Consider the following 16,699-nt stretch of genomic DNA (forward strand, 5'->3'; position numbering starts at 1 on the left):
TATCTTGTGCATTTTTTTGCCCCAGACCTAGAATTGGCCATTTTCTCAAGGAGGCCTGAAATTTTTTTTTTCTTTTTTAGTGGAGAACATTTTAAGCATATTTGAAGTATGCTCTCTCCAAGGTCCTGTCCAATATGGAACTTTTTCACAGAATAAATGATAAAGAATGAAGACACACTACTGCCCTCTCAGAATTTCAACCTCGGCCGATTATATGGGAGGCAGAGGCACACAGTCCTTCAGCCTTAAGACGCTGAAGCAGGACAAAATAGTTCATGCCATCATTACCTAAACTTTCCCCACATTCCTTCTCAGTTTTTATTGTTCGTGTCTCATCTTTTTACACATTTTTCATATCTTATTTATTTTTGGATCAAAACCAGCCATGGTATTCTAATAGAGATTTCCAACATTATTCCACAGCATGATTTGATACATATATTTAGTCATCTAAATAGCACATTTGTTTGATACACAAAAAAACTGTTCATCAACAGCAAAGATCAGTGATGCAAAATTAAAAGAAGAAAATAAATGGAAAATAAATAAATTGAGACTAGTGAAAAGTTTCACAGTACTAAAGGGGAGGAACAATGAGAGCCCAGAAAAGGAGAAGCTTCTGAATTAGACTGAACACAAAAATCACAAGTATAATTAGGAAAATGATTTAAAAATTTCTCTCATGTACATGAAGGAAGTTATGCCATTCTAAAAGAATATAAATAAGTAAACAGCTGATTGAAAGTGCGAAAAAATTTACTGAATGAAACAAAATAAACTAGAAAACCATATCCATATATAGAAAGAATAAATAAATCAAAGAAAAGAAGGTATGAGAGAATGGTAATAATCCAGGGCTGGAATACAAAAAATACATCCAGCAAATGAGACTTCTTGAAGTAGTAAAAGAAACCAATGGCAAATAATAAATGATTAAAGGGGACTTCCCTGGTGGTGCAGTGGTTAAGAATCCATCTGCCAATGCAGGGGACACAGGTTCGATACCTGGTCTGGGAAGATCCCACATGCCACAGAGCAATTAAGCCAGTGCGCCACAACTACTGAGTCAGCGTGCCACAACTACTGAAGCCCACATGCCTAGAGCCCGTGCTCTGCAACAAGAGAAGCCTCCGCAATGAGAAGCCAGTGCACTGCAACAGAGTAGCTCCTGCTCGCCCCAACTAGAGAAAGCCTGCACAGCAACAAAGACCCAATGCAGCCAAAAACAGATAAATAAACTAATTAAAAAAAATGATCAAAGGAGTCCTATTGCAACAGTATCTTGAATGGACAAAAATAACTTAGCCCAGAAATTGAGAGGACCTTTATTGAACAACTAGACTTTATGACACTAAGACATAGTCTCCTGAAATTAAACTAAAAGGAAACATTTTTAAAAAACCCAACAGGCAGCTAAGCAAGAAAAATATCACATGTACAGTAACAAACAGAATTACTTCAAACTACTTCTCTGATCTTAAGTGTATGTCTCAATATAGTTTTACTTATGTACATAACTGTATAAACAGCACTCAGAGATACAGAACATTTCTAGCACATTAGTATGCTTTCTTGCACCCTTTCCCAGTTAATACATCCCATATATAACTGCTATCTGACTTTACCACTACAGATTCGTTTTGCCTATTCTTGAACTTATGTGGATATATGGAATACACGCCATGTATTATCAATGCATATTTGAAATGGCATCTGTTAAACTCAAATCATTTCTAATAGATATATTAAAACATAAAATTAGACTTAAAATCAAGACCCAATATAATATCTTATATTTTACAATAAGGGTGAATCCATTAGAAATAGGGACAAAATGAGACTGTTCTTTTTTCACTTTCATGTTAGACATTCTTACCAATGCAAAAATATTCAAAAAGAGAAATACTAGAAAAGAAGAGATGAGAATATCATTACATGTAGACAATTTGATTATATACTAACACAATCCAAAGAAAATCAGTCATAACAACAGATAATCAAAACTTCAGTAAAGTGGGTAAATAAAAGATAAATATAAATCCACAAAATTCAAATGCACTCTCATGTAGTAGTAATAACCAAGCAGAAAATACAGTTTTTAAAAAGCATTCAATTAACAACAGCAACGAAAAACATTAAACAACTAACAACCTAACAAAAGACAGACATCTTCATGATATAAAGAAAATGACCAAATATTACTGGGAGAAATAAAGACTTGGATAGAGAAATATCTCATGCTCTTAAATGAAAGGTTTAAATATCACAAAGATAACAGTTCTTCATAAATTAATTTGTGAGTTTCACAAAATTCCAATTAAAACACCACAAGAATATTTCACAAAACTCAATAAAAATGTTTCTAAAACTCATTTGACAAAAGCATGAGGTAAGAATATTAAATAACAATGGGGTGGAAACTAGCATTAAAAATATAATCATATTAAATGTAACTAAATGGCATGGTACTCATCTTTTTTTAAAATATTTATTTATTTATTTATTTGGCTGCACTGGGTCTTAGTTGCGGCAGGTGGGCTCCTTAGTTGTGGCATGTGAACTCTTAGTTGCAGCATGCATGTTCGATCAAACCTGAGCCCCCTGCATTGGAAGCACAGAGTCTTAACCACTGCGCCACCAGGGAAGTCCCCAAATGGCATGGTACTAATCTTTGAACAAGAGAAACCTAGTCTCCAATATATAGTGTTTAATGTTTAACGAGAGAAACATAACAAAATAGGGAAAGTAATCAATATTTAATAAATGTTATTGGCATAATCAGTACACAATATATTCTAGATCAGGAGTTGGCAAAACTATGACTCACGGGCCTGTTTGTTCACATACTGCCTATGGCTACTTTAGCACCACAGCTGGGAAGTTACGACAGAGAGTGTCTGGTCTGCAAAGCCTAAAATACTATCTGGCCCTTTACAGAAAAGGCTTATTGACAACTGCTCTAGATTATTGCTGGATAAAATAAGAAATTATTAATACAGGGTGGGAGGGGCACAGACTGGGTATTTGAGCTGTATACACACAGCTATATTTAAAATGGATAACCAGTGAATTCCCTGGTGGCGCAGTGGTTAAGAATCCACCTGCCAATGCAGGGGACATGGGTTCAATCCCTAGTCTGGGAAGATCCCACATGCCATGGAGCAGCTAAACCCATGCATCACAGCCTGTGCTCTAGAGCCCGCAAGCCACAACTACTGTGCCCAAGTGCCACAACTACTGAAGCCCGTGCTCCTAGAGCCTGAGCTCCTCAAGAAGAGAAATCACCGCAATTAGAAGCCCAGGCACCGCAACCAAAAGTAGCCACTGCTCATCGCAACTAGAGAAAGCCCATACACAGCAAGGAAGACCCAACACAGCCTAAATAAAATAAATAAGTTAATAAATAAATAATAAATAAATTAAATTAAGAAAAAAAGATAACCAACAAGGATCTACACTATAGCACAGGGAACTCTGCTCAATACTCTGTAATAACCTAAGTGGGAAAAGAATTTGAAAAAGAATAGATACATGTACATGTATAACTGAATCACTCTGCTGTGAATCACCGTGCTGTACACCTGAAACTAACATAACATTATCAATCAACTATACTACAGTATAAAATAAAATTTTTTTCTTTTTTTCAAAAAGAAAGCTAAAAAAAAGAGAGAAATTATTAAATATAGTAAATCTCTGACAAGAAGTTAAAATGATTGGGCCAAGAGTGGGAACCCAGGGAAGTAAGGATAGTATTGACAGTTGTTTTTGCCCCGAGGACAGCTGTCTAATCCTGAGAATCTGAACATCAGTTTTTCAAGCCTTGGAGGGAAAAAATGGACAGAATTAAAGTTAGGGCACAACCGTGGTAGGATATGTTCCCCTACAAAACCAGCACTCCAAACGGCTATATTATTGGGGCAAAGGTAAACCAAAATTAATCCTCACCTCCATCCCCAGGTATCTATAAGTAAAGTTACCAATTGCTGAGGGACTGAGTGGGAGAGACCCTGAAATCACAAGCCCAAGAAAATCTTTTCAACCCAATTTTTATCACCCACAAATAAAAAAAGACAAAAATCAAGACATGAATTTAGATTAAAGTGATCCTAACTCAGGCACTTGGCAGAAGCAAATGCAAAAATGTCTCTGGAGGACTATGCCTTTATGTTAGGCCTCAAATAGTTCCCACAACAAGATAGTGTGTAGCAAACACAGACAAAAATAGTCAAGTCAAGTCACCAGGAATGAGAACTAGTTGTAACAGAAATAGTCAAACAGTATCAGACATAACAGTATAAAGCAATTAAACTTATATTTACAAAAATAAAAGACAAGCTTGAAAATATCTGCAGTAAACAGAAAACTATAAAATCGGCCTTGCCAACAGAACTTTTAGGAATGAAAGATACAATAACCAAAATTCAGAATTCAACAGAGAGATTTACCAGTAGACTATAGACAGCTATAAAGATAATTAGTAACGTGTGGGTGAAATCAGAAGAAAGCGTCCAGGATCTGTCTCCATGGATTTCTCATATTCCTACACGGTCAAAGCCTCCTGAGCAAAGGAAGTGCTTTAAGAAGCAAATGGTCTTGGCAGCTGTATTCCTCTGGAGAGATTTGGAGTCACACTCCCCCAGAGACATCTCACAGTAATAAAGATAAAGCCCTTTCTTTTCTCTCCCTGCAGACATTTCCCTACATTCAGGATAATAATCCTCAAGGCCCCTTCCCCTCTCACTCAGGGGAGCTATGCCTATGATCTAAGGTAAAAGGTAAACTCTCTGGAAAGGACGATGTGCAGATGTGCCAGAAACCCTGGAGTGCTCAGAGTCTCTAAATTTTGGAGTTCCTTTCCTGTGATGCACTCAACTGTATGCACAAGTATCATCTAGCCCTCATCACATCACTTTGAGGAAATGAGGATGCAGGGAATGGATGCAAGGTATTGCTATGATTAACCATCTATATCTCTGACCCAGGGGTCTTTTGTCTCATCAGTACATGTGTAAACATTTGTGTGTGTGTGTGTGTATTTTTTAATAACCATGAGAGGCTAACTTGTTAGCTTAAAAGTAGGGTCAATTTTAAGATCTCACATAGTTTCTGACTTAATAGAAGCATACACAGAAAGCTAAAGAAAACAGATGGAAAATATGAGAAGTTAGTAGACATGGAAGATAGAGTAAGAAAGTCTAACATAAATCTAGCTAGAAATCTAGTTCCAGAAAAAGAGGAGAAACTGGGACAGAATATTTGAAAAGATAATAGCTGGGGTATTTGCAGAATGAAATACAGGAATCCTCAGATTCAAGAAAGCAAACAAATTCTGAGGATAGATAAAAATAAATCCACACCAACATATATCATCGTGCAAAATTTGGTGGTTTGTTTTGTTTTGTTTTGTTTTTCTTCTTCTTTTTTGGCTGCAATGAGCAGCTTGTGGGATCTTAGTTCTCCTGGGTCCCGGTATTGAGTCCTAGGACTCCCTGGTGGTCCACCACAATGAGAAGCCTGCACACCACAACAAAGAGCAGCCCCCGCATGCTGCAACTAGAGGAAGCCCATGTGCAGCAATGAAGACCCAACACAGCCAGAAAATTAATGAATTAATTTAAAAAACTTTTTTTAAATCTTCAGATTAATGGAGGCGGAAAGCCTCAAGAAGCTGTAAAGGGCAAGGAAGCAGATTCTTCCCTAGAACTTCCAGAAAGGAACACAGCTTTGCCAATACCTTGATTTTTAACCCAATGAGTCTCATTCAACTTCAGAACTACAAAACTGTAAGATAATAAATCTGTGTTGTTTTAAACCACTGAATTTGTGGTAATTTGTTACAGCGGAAAATGAATGCAGTGAGTTTAGGTAGACTGCTGGATATGAGGTCAATATACAAAAGTTAATTCTATTTTTATACACCACCAAATAAGCTGTTAGAAAATGAAATTTCAGAAAACTTACCATTCACAATGGCATAAAAATTTAAATATCCAAAAAGTAAATCTACCAAACTACATCTGTGATTCTATTCAGAAAATTATAAATAATTATTAAGAAAAATTAAGGAGTAATCAAACAAATATTTGAACTATAGCCATGATTGGAAGACAACAATACTGTCAAGATGCCAGTTCTCTCCAAATTGATCTATAGCTTCATGCAATTTCAAACAAAATTCTATTTTTCCCCCCGAAAGAACTTAATGGCTGAGTGTGAAATTTATATGGCGATGTAAAATTTCAAAAATAGCCAAGATACTTTTGAAGATCTGTAGCATGAGAAGACCTGCTCTGGCAGACATAAAGACTAAAAAAAGCTACTTTAAAAAGTGAGGTATTGATGCAAGTGAGGTAGGCAAACAGACCAGTGCAAGAGAATAAAAAACCCACAAGCAAGCCAATACACAGACCCTTGATTTATGACAAAAGTGACCCTGCAGCACACTAGGGAAGGAGTCTTTTCAATAAATGGTGCTGGAACATTGGTAGCTACATGGGAAGAAATGAAATTTAAATCTTACTTCACTCCATACACATCAGTCATTTTCAAGTGAACTGCAGATCTAAATGTAAAGGGCAAAACAATAATACAGAAAATAATACAGAAGAATAATTTTATAACCTCCAAGAGATTTCTCAAACAAGATATAAAAAGCACTAACAAAAAAGAAAAAGATTAGAAAAACTGAATTGCATTTTAATTAAGAATCTTTTGGGCTTCCCTGGTGGCGCAGTGGTTGGGAGTCCGCCTGCCAATATGGGGGACATGGGTTTGATTCCTGCTCTGGGAGGATCCCACATGCCGGGGAATAGCTAGGCCCGTGCACCACAACTACTGAGCCCACGTGCCACAACTACAGAAGCCTGTGCACCTAAAGCCCATGCTCCAGAACAAGAGAAGCCACTGCAGTGAGAAGCCCATGCACCACAAGGAAGAGGAGCCCCCCACTCACTGCAACTACACAAAGCCCGCGAGCAGCAACAAAGACCCAATGTAGCCAATAAATAAAAATAAATTTATTTTAAAAAAAGCATCCATAGAGAAAATAATAATAGCTATTAAAAAAAAAAGAATCTTTCCTGTGCCAACTAGCTTAAAACAGCACTAAGACTTGAGACACTGGAATATAAAGAAAAGAAATGCACTGATTAGCACAAAAGTCAGGATAGTAGTTACCTTTGGGGTAAAGGATGAGCCAGGGGCAGAAAGCAGGCATCTTCTCTTTTTTTTTTTTTTTAAATTTTATTGGAGTACCTTTACTTTACAATGTTGTGTTAGTTTCTACTGTACAGAAAAGTGAATCAGCTATACATATATCCCCTCTTTTTTGGATTTCCTTCCCATTTAGGTCACCACAGAGCACTGAGTAGAGTTCCCTGTGCTACACAGTAAGTTCTCATTAGATATCTATTTTATACACAGTAACATATATATGTCAATCCCAATCTCCTAATTCATCCCACCCTCCCACCCTTCCCCCCTTGGTATCTACACGTTTGTTCTCTACATCTGGGTCTCTATTTCTGCTTTGTAAATAAGATCATCTATACCAATTTTTTCAGATTCCACATATACGCATTAACAGACAGGAGACTTCTGAGGGTGTTAACAATGTTTTATTTCTTACCTGGGACACAGGTACAGAGGTGTTTGCTTTGATACATGTCATTAAGCTGTTTCCTGGGTCCCCAGAGACCACTCCCTCATGTTCAGTGATGAACGACTGGCACACAGTCCTACCTCACAGCTAAGTTTTATTTCAGCAACAGACAGTAAGGACATACCGCAAGATCAAAAAGGGGAAAAGACCTGTCAGTCTGTAGGAATCCATATGCTGGCTGCTACAAGCTCTCTAACTCCCAGAGAACACGTTCTCTCCCAAGGAAAGCACAGCTACATGTGTGCAACATTTGCCCTAGGAAACCCACCAGAAATGCATTGCCTAGGGTTTTTATCCAGGGCTGGTCACATAGGAACCCTTAAACAGCAAAATTTCAGATCCTCAGACTGAAAGAAAGTGTTAGTGCCCCAGGTAGACACAACTTTATTAGTTTAGGAAAGGTTTCAAAAGTCAAGTTCCCAGACACCAGCCAAGGGCCAATCTTGCATGCAGATATTTCTAATGATAAGTCTTAGACCTACTACATTAACTCATTCCTGCACAACTTATATAAACGCTTTCTGTACTTTTCTCTGTGAAATATATAATATTTCACAATAGGGTGGGGGAAAGGGATAGTTAGGGAGTTTGGGATTAACATGTACACACCACTATATTTAAAATGGATAATCAACAAGGTCTACTGTATAACACAGGAAACTCTGCTCAATATTATGTAACAACCTAAATGGGAAAACAATTTGAAAAAGAATAGGTACATGTATATATATATATAACTGAACCACTTTGCTGTACACTTGAAACTATCATAACATTGTTAATCAACTATACTCCAATATAAAATAAAAAAGTTAAAAAAAATTTTCACAATAAAAAAATGTTTAAAAATAGTTAACTAAGATTACATTAAACCTACTTTTAAAAGCCACAGAGTAGAAGATATTTGCAATGTATATAACTAACAAATAAATAACTGTGTGGAATGTAAAAATAACTACTACAAAACAAGAAAAAAAATAAGACAACTCCATAGAAAAGACAGAAAACTTGAAGAGCCACTTTAAAAAAGAGGAAATAGTCCATAAATACAAGGTGCTCGACTTCATTAATAATCCAGGGAATTAAAAACCATACGAAAATACATACACCTACCTAATAGGCAAAAATTAAATTCACAATATCAGATATTAGAAAGGATGTGGAGCAATGGAAAATCTAATGCCATGGTAGGAGTGCAACCACTTTTGAAGACAACTTGGCATTAGATCAAAAAGTAAAACCTATACACACCCTTGGACCGAACAGGTCTACTCTTAGGTGTATATAAACTTATAAACATGTTCAGCAGGGAATATGTACAAGAACATTCACAGCAACATTAATAGCCAAAATCTGAAACCAACGCAAATGCCATCAAAAGCAGGATGGATAAAAACTGAGACACAATCATACAGTGTTATATTCTATGGCAACAAAATTAATTTTTTATTAAAAATTATAAAATTGGGGCTTCCCTGGTGGCACAGTGGTTAAGAATCTACCTGCCAATGCAGGGGACAGGGGTTCAATCCCTGGTCTGGGAAGATCCCACATGCAGAGAAGCAACCAAGCCTGTGAGCCACAACTACTGAGCCTGCGTGCTGCAGCTACTGAAGCCTGCACGCCTAGGGCCTGTGCTCTGCAACAAGAGAAGCCACCATAATGAGAAGCCCGCTCACCGCAACGAGGAATAGCCCCTGCTCACCAGAACTAGAGAAAGCCTGCGTGCAGCAACGAAGACCCAACACAGCCAAAAAAATAAATTAAACAAAAATAAAATAAAAAAAGATAAAATAATCAGTTAAAAAATAAAATTATTTTAAAATTTCAGAAACCTTTATCTACAATTTGGAGGAATCTCACAAACATAATGTTGAACCAAATAAGAAAGACAAAGCAGATTACCATCCCATTTACAGAGTTCAAAACCAGGCAAAACTGCACTACATTACTTACAAGCTGCATATATGGGTAAAGTAAGAAGACGAGAAAATTATTTATTACAAAAAACAGGAAAATAGTTATCTCTAGTGTAGGGAGGAGGTTCTGATGAGGGAAGCATACTTCTGGGGTACTAGTAATGTTATATTTCTTGATGTGGATGACAGTTACATGTAATTATAATTTTGTAATTATTTTTTACATTTATAAAATTTTAATGCATAATTAAACTTTATAATTTTTCTTTATGATTATTCTTCATATATACACACTATGTACTTTTTAAAATGTATCTACTTTCACACACAAAGTGTTTTAAAAAGAAAATCAACAAATAAATAATTGATTAATATTGAAAACACATAAAGTTCCTATGAACAAATGATCAGGGAGTATAAACCCATAGTTCACCAGAATATACACAGACAAAATAATCTCATGGAAAAATGTTCAATTTTTCTAATAGTTAATAGCATGCAGCAACATTTCACACCTATTAAACCAAGAAGGAAAGGCTTCCTAGGTGGCGCAATGGTTAAGAATCCGCCTGCCAATGCAGGGGACATGGGTTTGAGCCCTGCTCCAGGAAGATCCCACATGCCGCGGAGCAGCTAAGCCCATGAGCCACAACTATTGAGCCCATGTGCTGCAACTACTGAAGCCCACGCACCTAGAGCCCAAGCTCCGCAACAAGAGAAGCCATGGCAACGAGGAGCCTGCACACCACAACAAAGAGTAGTCCCCACTCACCGCAACTAAAGAAAGCCCGCGCACAGCAGAAAAGACCCAACACAGCCAATAAAATAAATAAATAAATAAATAAATAAATAAATAAATTTAAAAACAAAACAAAAAACCAAGAAGGAGAGTGGAATATGGTGATGATTTACAAGATGAATGACAACCACAAAGACTGAGAAGCAACATGGAATAATTTAAAACCGAAAAAAAAAAACCCAGTAAATTATATTAGGGTTACAGTAAGAAATCTGCATAGCTACAATTTAGAAAATTTAAATTTCACAAAAAAATAAAAATAGCTGAAGTGACTGAAAGCCAGGATTATGACTGCAATATTTTTCTTGACATGGAGAATATGGTTCATTAAGATATAGGACTTTTTAGAGAAAGTAAACTCAATAGTCCCTCGCCATTCTAGAGAACAAAGTCCACTGTGTCATAACACCAAGAGCTTTCACTAGTTGATTTTGACTTGTAGCTCCACACTGTGCCAGGGATCATAAGAGGCACTAGAGGACAGAAATAAGCAAGATATAATTACTCCCCTCAATGAGGTTCCAGACTAGCAGGAAATAGACATGTCAATAAATAATTACAATGCAATGTGCTAAGTCCTACAATAAAGTCTTTTCTTAAAAATCTTATGGCTTCCCAGATGAAGGTAAACTCAGGAAAAATCACAGAGCAGCTTTCCAAAGAACATGGAATTGGATCTTGAAGGACAACTGGAACCTTTCAAATGGGTGGAGGTTGTGAAGGGTAGTCTATGCACTATTTGTGTAAAGACTGAGGTAGACAAGGGACTTCTCTGGTGGCACAGTGGTTAAGTCTCCGCACTCCCAATGCAGGGGGCCTAGGTTCAATGCCTGGTCAGGGAATTAGATACCACATGCATGCTGCAACTCAGAGTTCTCATGCTGCAACTAAGACCCAGCACAACCTAAAAAATAAAAAATAAAAGAAGATTGAGGGAGACTACCAGGTGGTTAGAGGAGACTGCTCAAAGGCCTCATGTATCATGCTACAGGCAATGGAGACCTACAGGGGCTTTTGGCATTTAGCTTTCCAAAATATTCTGCAATTACCTTAGACCTCTTTTTCTGTCCTTTCTCCCCTTAAAAGGAATAGAGAATATAACCCAAAGCAATATACAGATGTAATGCAATCCCACATTTTTCACAGAATTAGAATAATAAAATTCATATGGTATCATAAAAGACCCCGAACTGTGAAAGCAATCTTGAGGAAAAAACAAAGCTTGGGGTATTGCCCTCCCAGACTTCAGACTATACTACAAAGCTACAGTAATCAAAACAGCATGGTGCTGGCACAAGAACAGACACATAGATCAATGGAAAACAGAGAGTCCAGAATTAAATCCACATACCTATAATCAATTTTATTCTATAATAAAAAAAAAAAGGCAAGAATATACAATGGAGAAAAGACGGTGTCTTCAACAAGTGGTGCTGGGTAAACAAAAAACCTGAGACTTCCCTGGTGGTGTTGTGGTTAAGAACCTGCCTGCCAATGTAGGGGACACAGGTTCAAGCCCTGGGCCAGGAAGATCCCACGTGCCATGGAGCATCTAAGCCCGTGCGCCACAATTACTGAGCGTGCACTCTACAGCCCGTGAGCCACAACTATCGTGCCTGAGTGCCACAGCTACTGAAGCCCATGTGCCTAGAGCCCGTGCTCTGCAACAGGAGAAGGTACTACAATGAGAAGCCCACGCACTGCAATGAAGAGTAGCCCCTGCTGGCCACAACTAGAGAAAGCTCGCGTGCAGCAACAAAGAGCCAGTTCAGCCAATAAATAAATAAATAAATATATTTAAAAATACCCAATCAAAGATGAGCAAAAGACCTAAATAGACATTTTTCCAAAGAAGATATACAGATGGCTAACAGGTACAAGAAAAGATGCTCAACACTGCTAATTATTAGAGAAATGCAAATCAAAGCAATGAGATATCACCTCATATCTGTCAGAATGGCTGTCATCAAAATGCCTACAAATAACAAATGTTGGAGAGGAAGTGGAGAAAAGGAAACCCCACACTATTGATGGGAATGGTGCAACCATTATGGAAAACAACATGGAGGTTCCTCAAAAACTGAAAATTGACCTACCATATGATCCAGCAATTCCACTTCTGGGTATATATCCAGAAAAAATGAAAATGAAAACACTCGTTCGAAAAGATACATGCACCCCAATGTTCATAGTACCACTATTTACAATAGCCAAGACATGGAAGCAATTCAAGTGCCCATCAACAGATGAATGGATAAAAATGATATGGGGTACACACAGACACACACACACAGAGCAAGAAATATTTCTCAGCCATAAAAAAGAATGAAATTCTGCAGCAACATGGGTGGACCTACAGAATATTATGCTTAGTGAAATAAATCAGACAGAGAAAGACAAATAACATATGATTATCACTTATATGTGGAATCTAGAAAATAATATAAACAAATATATATACAAAACACAGATACAGATACACTAGTTTCAGTGGTTACCAATGGGGAGAGGGAATGGGGAGGGACAAATTAGGGGTATGGGATTAACAGATACAAACCACTATGTATAAAATAGATAAGCAACAAGGGTATATTGTACAGTACAGGGAATTATAGCCATTATCCTGTAATAACTTTTAATGGAGTATAATCTGCAAAAATACTGAATCACTATGCTATACACCTGAAACGAATACAAAATTGCAAATAAACTATACTTCAACAGAAAATATTACATATTAAGTATATATTTAATTAATATTACTATCCTTAATATATAAATATGTTTACACTTAACTTTATATTATATGTTTCTTTTAGTTTATTTCAAACACACAGAAAAGTACAGGAAATAGAGACCCGTCAACCAAATTTAAGAAGCTGAACGCCATCCTATTGATATTTCTCTTTTAAAGGCATAAAACATTTCAGATATATTTAAAATCCTACTCACTTTCCTTATCTCCTGCTCCTCCCTCCCTCTTCATTGACTGTGACTATCCTAAAGTTACTGTGCATAAGTTCCCTGCATATTGTTCTTTTACTACACGTCTGACACTATAGCGTTTGTCCAATTTTTAAACTCTGGGTTTCTGCATCAGTAAAATGAAGGCGATAGCTACCTCTCCCAGTTACTGGGAGGATTAGAAATACTATGTATAAGGTGGCTACCATGGGGACTGACACCGAAAAGGACTCAAGATCCAGAAATTTCATTTCCTCCTACTAGACTATAAGCTACTTTCTGACAGTTAATAGCCTGGCTAACTAAATGTTGGCTCAATTTAACACTATTTACTATGTCTCACACAGAATACTCTTATCTCCTGCCTTCTCCAATTTCTGGTCTCTCACCCAGTCTCTCTCCTCACTGCCCCTTGATCTTGACAGGGGCACAGGAGCTGTCAGGTACCTGCTCCATTTCTGGCCATTAGGTGTCCAAAGTGCAGAGTAACCTAAGGGCAGGTGAGGGGTACAGGAAAAATCCCCATGGTGTGCAAGATGTTTTGGAGTCAGGCAGTGCTCAGTTCAAATCCTATTTCTAGCATTTAATCACCAAATGCCCTTTCATCACAGAAACAACTGTGCTTCAGAGTCTCTGGGTCTAAAACGAGGACAATCTTATCTAATTCTCTGGGTGGTGATAATAGAACCCTTACTATGTACCATGGACTCTTCGAAGCACTTACTGAGTATAACAACTCGTTCAATGCTAACAAAAACTCCAGCATGTAGAATAGGTCATTTTCCTCATCTGACAGAAGGAAACCGAGGCACTTTAACACAGCGCTAGTACCTGCAGGGGCCGACATCCCAACTCAGGCCATCTGATACAGTCTGTGTCCTTAACCATTTCCCTCTGCTGGGGTACTGCGAAGCTACAATGGTAAGAAAAGGGGTGCCGGGTACATGACACAGAGCTGACACTCAAAATACCGTAGCCTAGCTCATGACTGCGGAAGGCCATAGAAAAAGTACGCAGTTTTCGTTTTCCCTCGGGAGGTAAATCGGGGTGGTGCCAGAAATCCGGCAGTGACGGTCCTGGGCCAGGCCCAATGGCAGGCGCTGGTGGCTGGTGTACTCGCACAAGAACATAATGGGTGCTAGGCCCGCTCTGCCACCGACGCCCTGGGACAGCCTGGCAAAGCTCGCCCTCGCCCCCGCCCCCGGGCCTCTGTTTCCCCACCTGAGGAGCCACGTGCGTCTCTGCTCTGCTCCCCTGCTGCTCGCCGGACGAGAGGACGCAGCGGGCCTAGCCGAACCGGGGCGGGCAACGGGAGGAACCGGAGAGGCCTTCCTTTCCGGCCCCGGGGCCGTGTGGCCAGGAGCCGGGCTGCGCTGGGCGGACGACACCGTTTAAGTCAGCGAGCGCCCGCACTCACCTCTCCCACAGCCTCCAAGCGGGTGGAACCACGATCCAAACTCCCCGCGCCGCCGCCGCGCAGCAGCCCCAGCGCAGCGCGCCAAATCGCTTCACGCCGGAAGCCAGCAGATTCCGATTGGCTGCGCCTGAAGAAGCCGACCAATAGCGTCCCCCCGTGACATCTGTCCCCCCGCCTCTGTGGGGGCGGGCTCCCCGTACGCGGCCGAGCGGGGCACGTATTCCCAAAGCCCAATCGGAGCCCGGAATGCGAGGTCAACGACTACGCTTGAACGCCGGGCTTCCGGCGCTGGTGGCCGCCTTTCTTTTCAGCGTGCTACGTGGTGTCGGTAAAGACTGCCCCTGGAACCGGGCCGTGACAGGATTGAAAAACCCGGGGTCTTATGGAGCTTGAAATTTACCAGTTCCCACAGCCTAGGCCAGGGCTCCACGTCCCGGTCTCTCTGGTCCTGACCGTATGTCTCTGAGGCTTTGGCTGTCTCTCCTCTCCACCCGCTTAGCAACGCTGGCCTCTGTCCCAGCCATTCTCTTCTAAGCGAGCAGCTGGAAATTGTCATTGGCGAAGAACGAAGAATGGGGTGTCAAACTCAGAAACACCTCCAGAGGCATGGGCAGTACCTGAGTGAGAAGCCATGCTGATTGTTCCCACGAGGGACTGTGGGCCCTGGGATGCCAGATCTTCTTTTCTTCCTCGCTTCATTTATTTCTCTTTTAAGAAAAACTGAAAGTCTGTTTCTGCCCAGTGTTGCGTGTGAAATCTGCCGTTTTTTAAAGGTTACAAAAACGAAACCGAACGGTGCAGCCAAACAAAACACATCACTGTTAAATTACTCTCTGTGGGAAAAAGCAAAAGCAGGGTAAGTTAAGCAGACCTGTAATAGCAGAATGGCCACATAGGAAGCAGGATAGGGACAATGTACAAGTTGTGAATAATGTACCCAAAGAATAAAGCCGCAAACATCTAGACTCAAAGGGTACCGCAGGTAGGATCCTCTCTCAGAGCTCAGTGAGGGTTGGACACTCGGCTGAAATCGCCTGGACCATACAGCGCCTGAATTCTCCTCTTGCCTTTTTCTTCACTGTCCTTCAACTTTGTGCCCTTGGCTAGTGCCAACCATTGTGCCAAGCCCTGAAGAGCTTCCTCATGGAGCACACAGTCTTTTAGACATCTTTTGAGGAGGCAGAAGCTTGTACACTTTATAATGACAACACAAGCAATAAGGATGCTGACCCACGTTTTGGACGTATGTAGGAGGGCAGATTTGTAGGGTTAGGTAAGGCTTTCAGAAGGTGTCCTGATACCTGAGAGATAAATAACAGGTATGATTTGAAGGCAAAGGCCATGAAACTGGATAGACTACGTAAGGTACTTTTGAAAAACTGTCAAGAAAGGAGGAAATAGAAATGCCACATGAGAGGAAGCAGACAACAGACCTGTTTGGACTTCACTCTGAAGACAAATGGCAATTGTTGGATTTGGGGGCGAGTGGATAGGGAGAGGCTTGTGTACTAATCTTAAGTAAAAATCAATGATTTTACATATGCCATATATATATGCACATGTATCTCCACTACTCAAGTTATATACCATTTCCAGCACCCTATAAGATTCCTTTGTGGAGCTTCCTTTGTGGAGTTTATCTCTGCCCCCAGAGTAACCTGGTATCATGTAGTATATACTCTTTTTTGTCTGCCTTTTTTTTCTCCTGAACATAGTATCTGTGAGCTTCATCTGTTTTACAAGTAGTTAATTCTCTTTTTATTACTTTGTAATGTAGAGGAAAACTGTGACAAACTTTCAAATGGTCTAAAAAACATTATTGCGTATCCAGTGAAAAACAAGGTTCTGTCTAGCACACCCTTCTGGAATATTTGACTCTATGAGGGCTCCTTACCTTTCTCTCTCTCTCTTTTGTTTGGCTGCATTGGGTTTTCATT

General features: G+C 39.4%; 1 protein-coding gene across 4 annotated transcripts in view; it reads right to left on the reverse strand.

Moving 5' to 3' along the window:
• Positions 1-14,863, reverse strand: part of BLM (BLM RecQ like helicase) — a 79,612-nt gene extending 64,749 nt beyond the window's left edge. For 2 of the 4 annotated variants that reach the window (XM_057722533.1, XM_057722536.1), the window contains exon 1: positions 14,567-14,828. The gene's annotated coding sequence lies outside the window, so the exon portion shown is untranslated. Of the gene's footprint in view, positions 1-14,176; positions 14,259-14,566 lie in introns of all 4 variants that reach the window. The other 2 variants (XM_057722535.1, XM_057722534.1) reach the window with 2 other exon arrangements.
• Between the last annotated feature and the right edge of the window lie 1,836 nt (positions 14,864-16,699).

The sequence above is a fragment of the Hippopotamus amphibius genome, chromosome 2 (genome assembly GCF_030028045.1).
Source record: "Hippopotamus amphibius kiboko isolate mHipAmp2 chromosome 2, mHipAmp2.hap2, whole genome shotgun sequence".
NCBI classification, from domain to species: Eukaryota; Metazoa; Chordata; class Mammalia; order Artiodactyla; family Hippopotamidae; genus Hippopotamus; species Hippopotamus amphibius.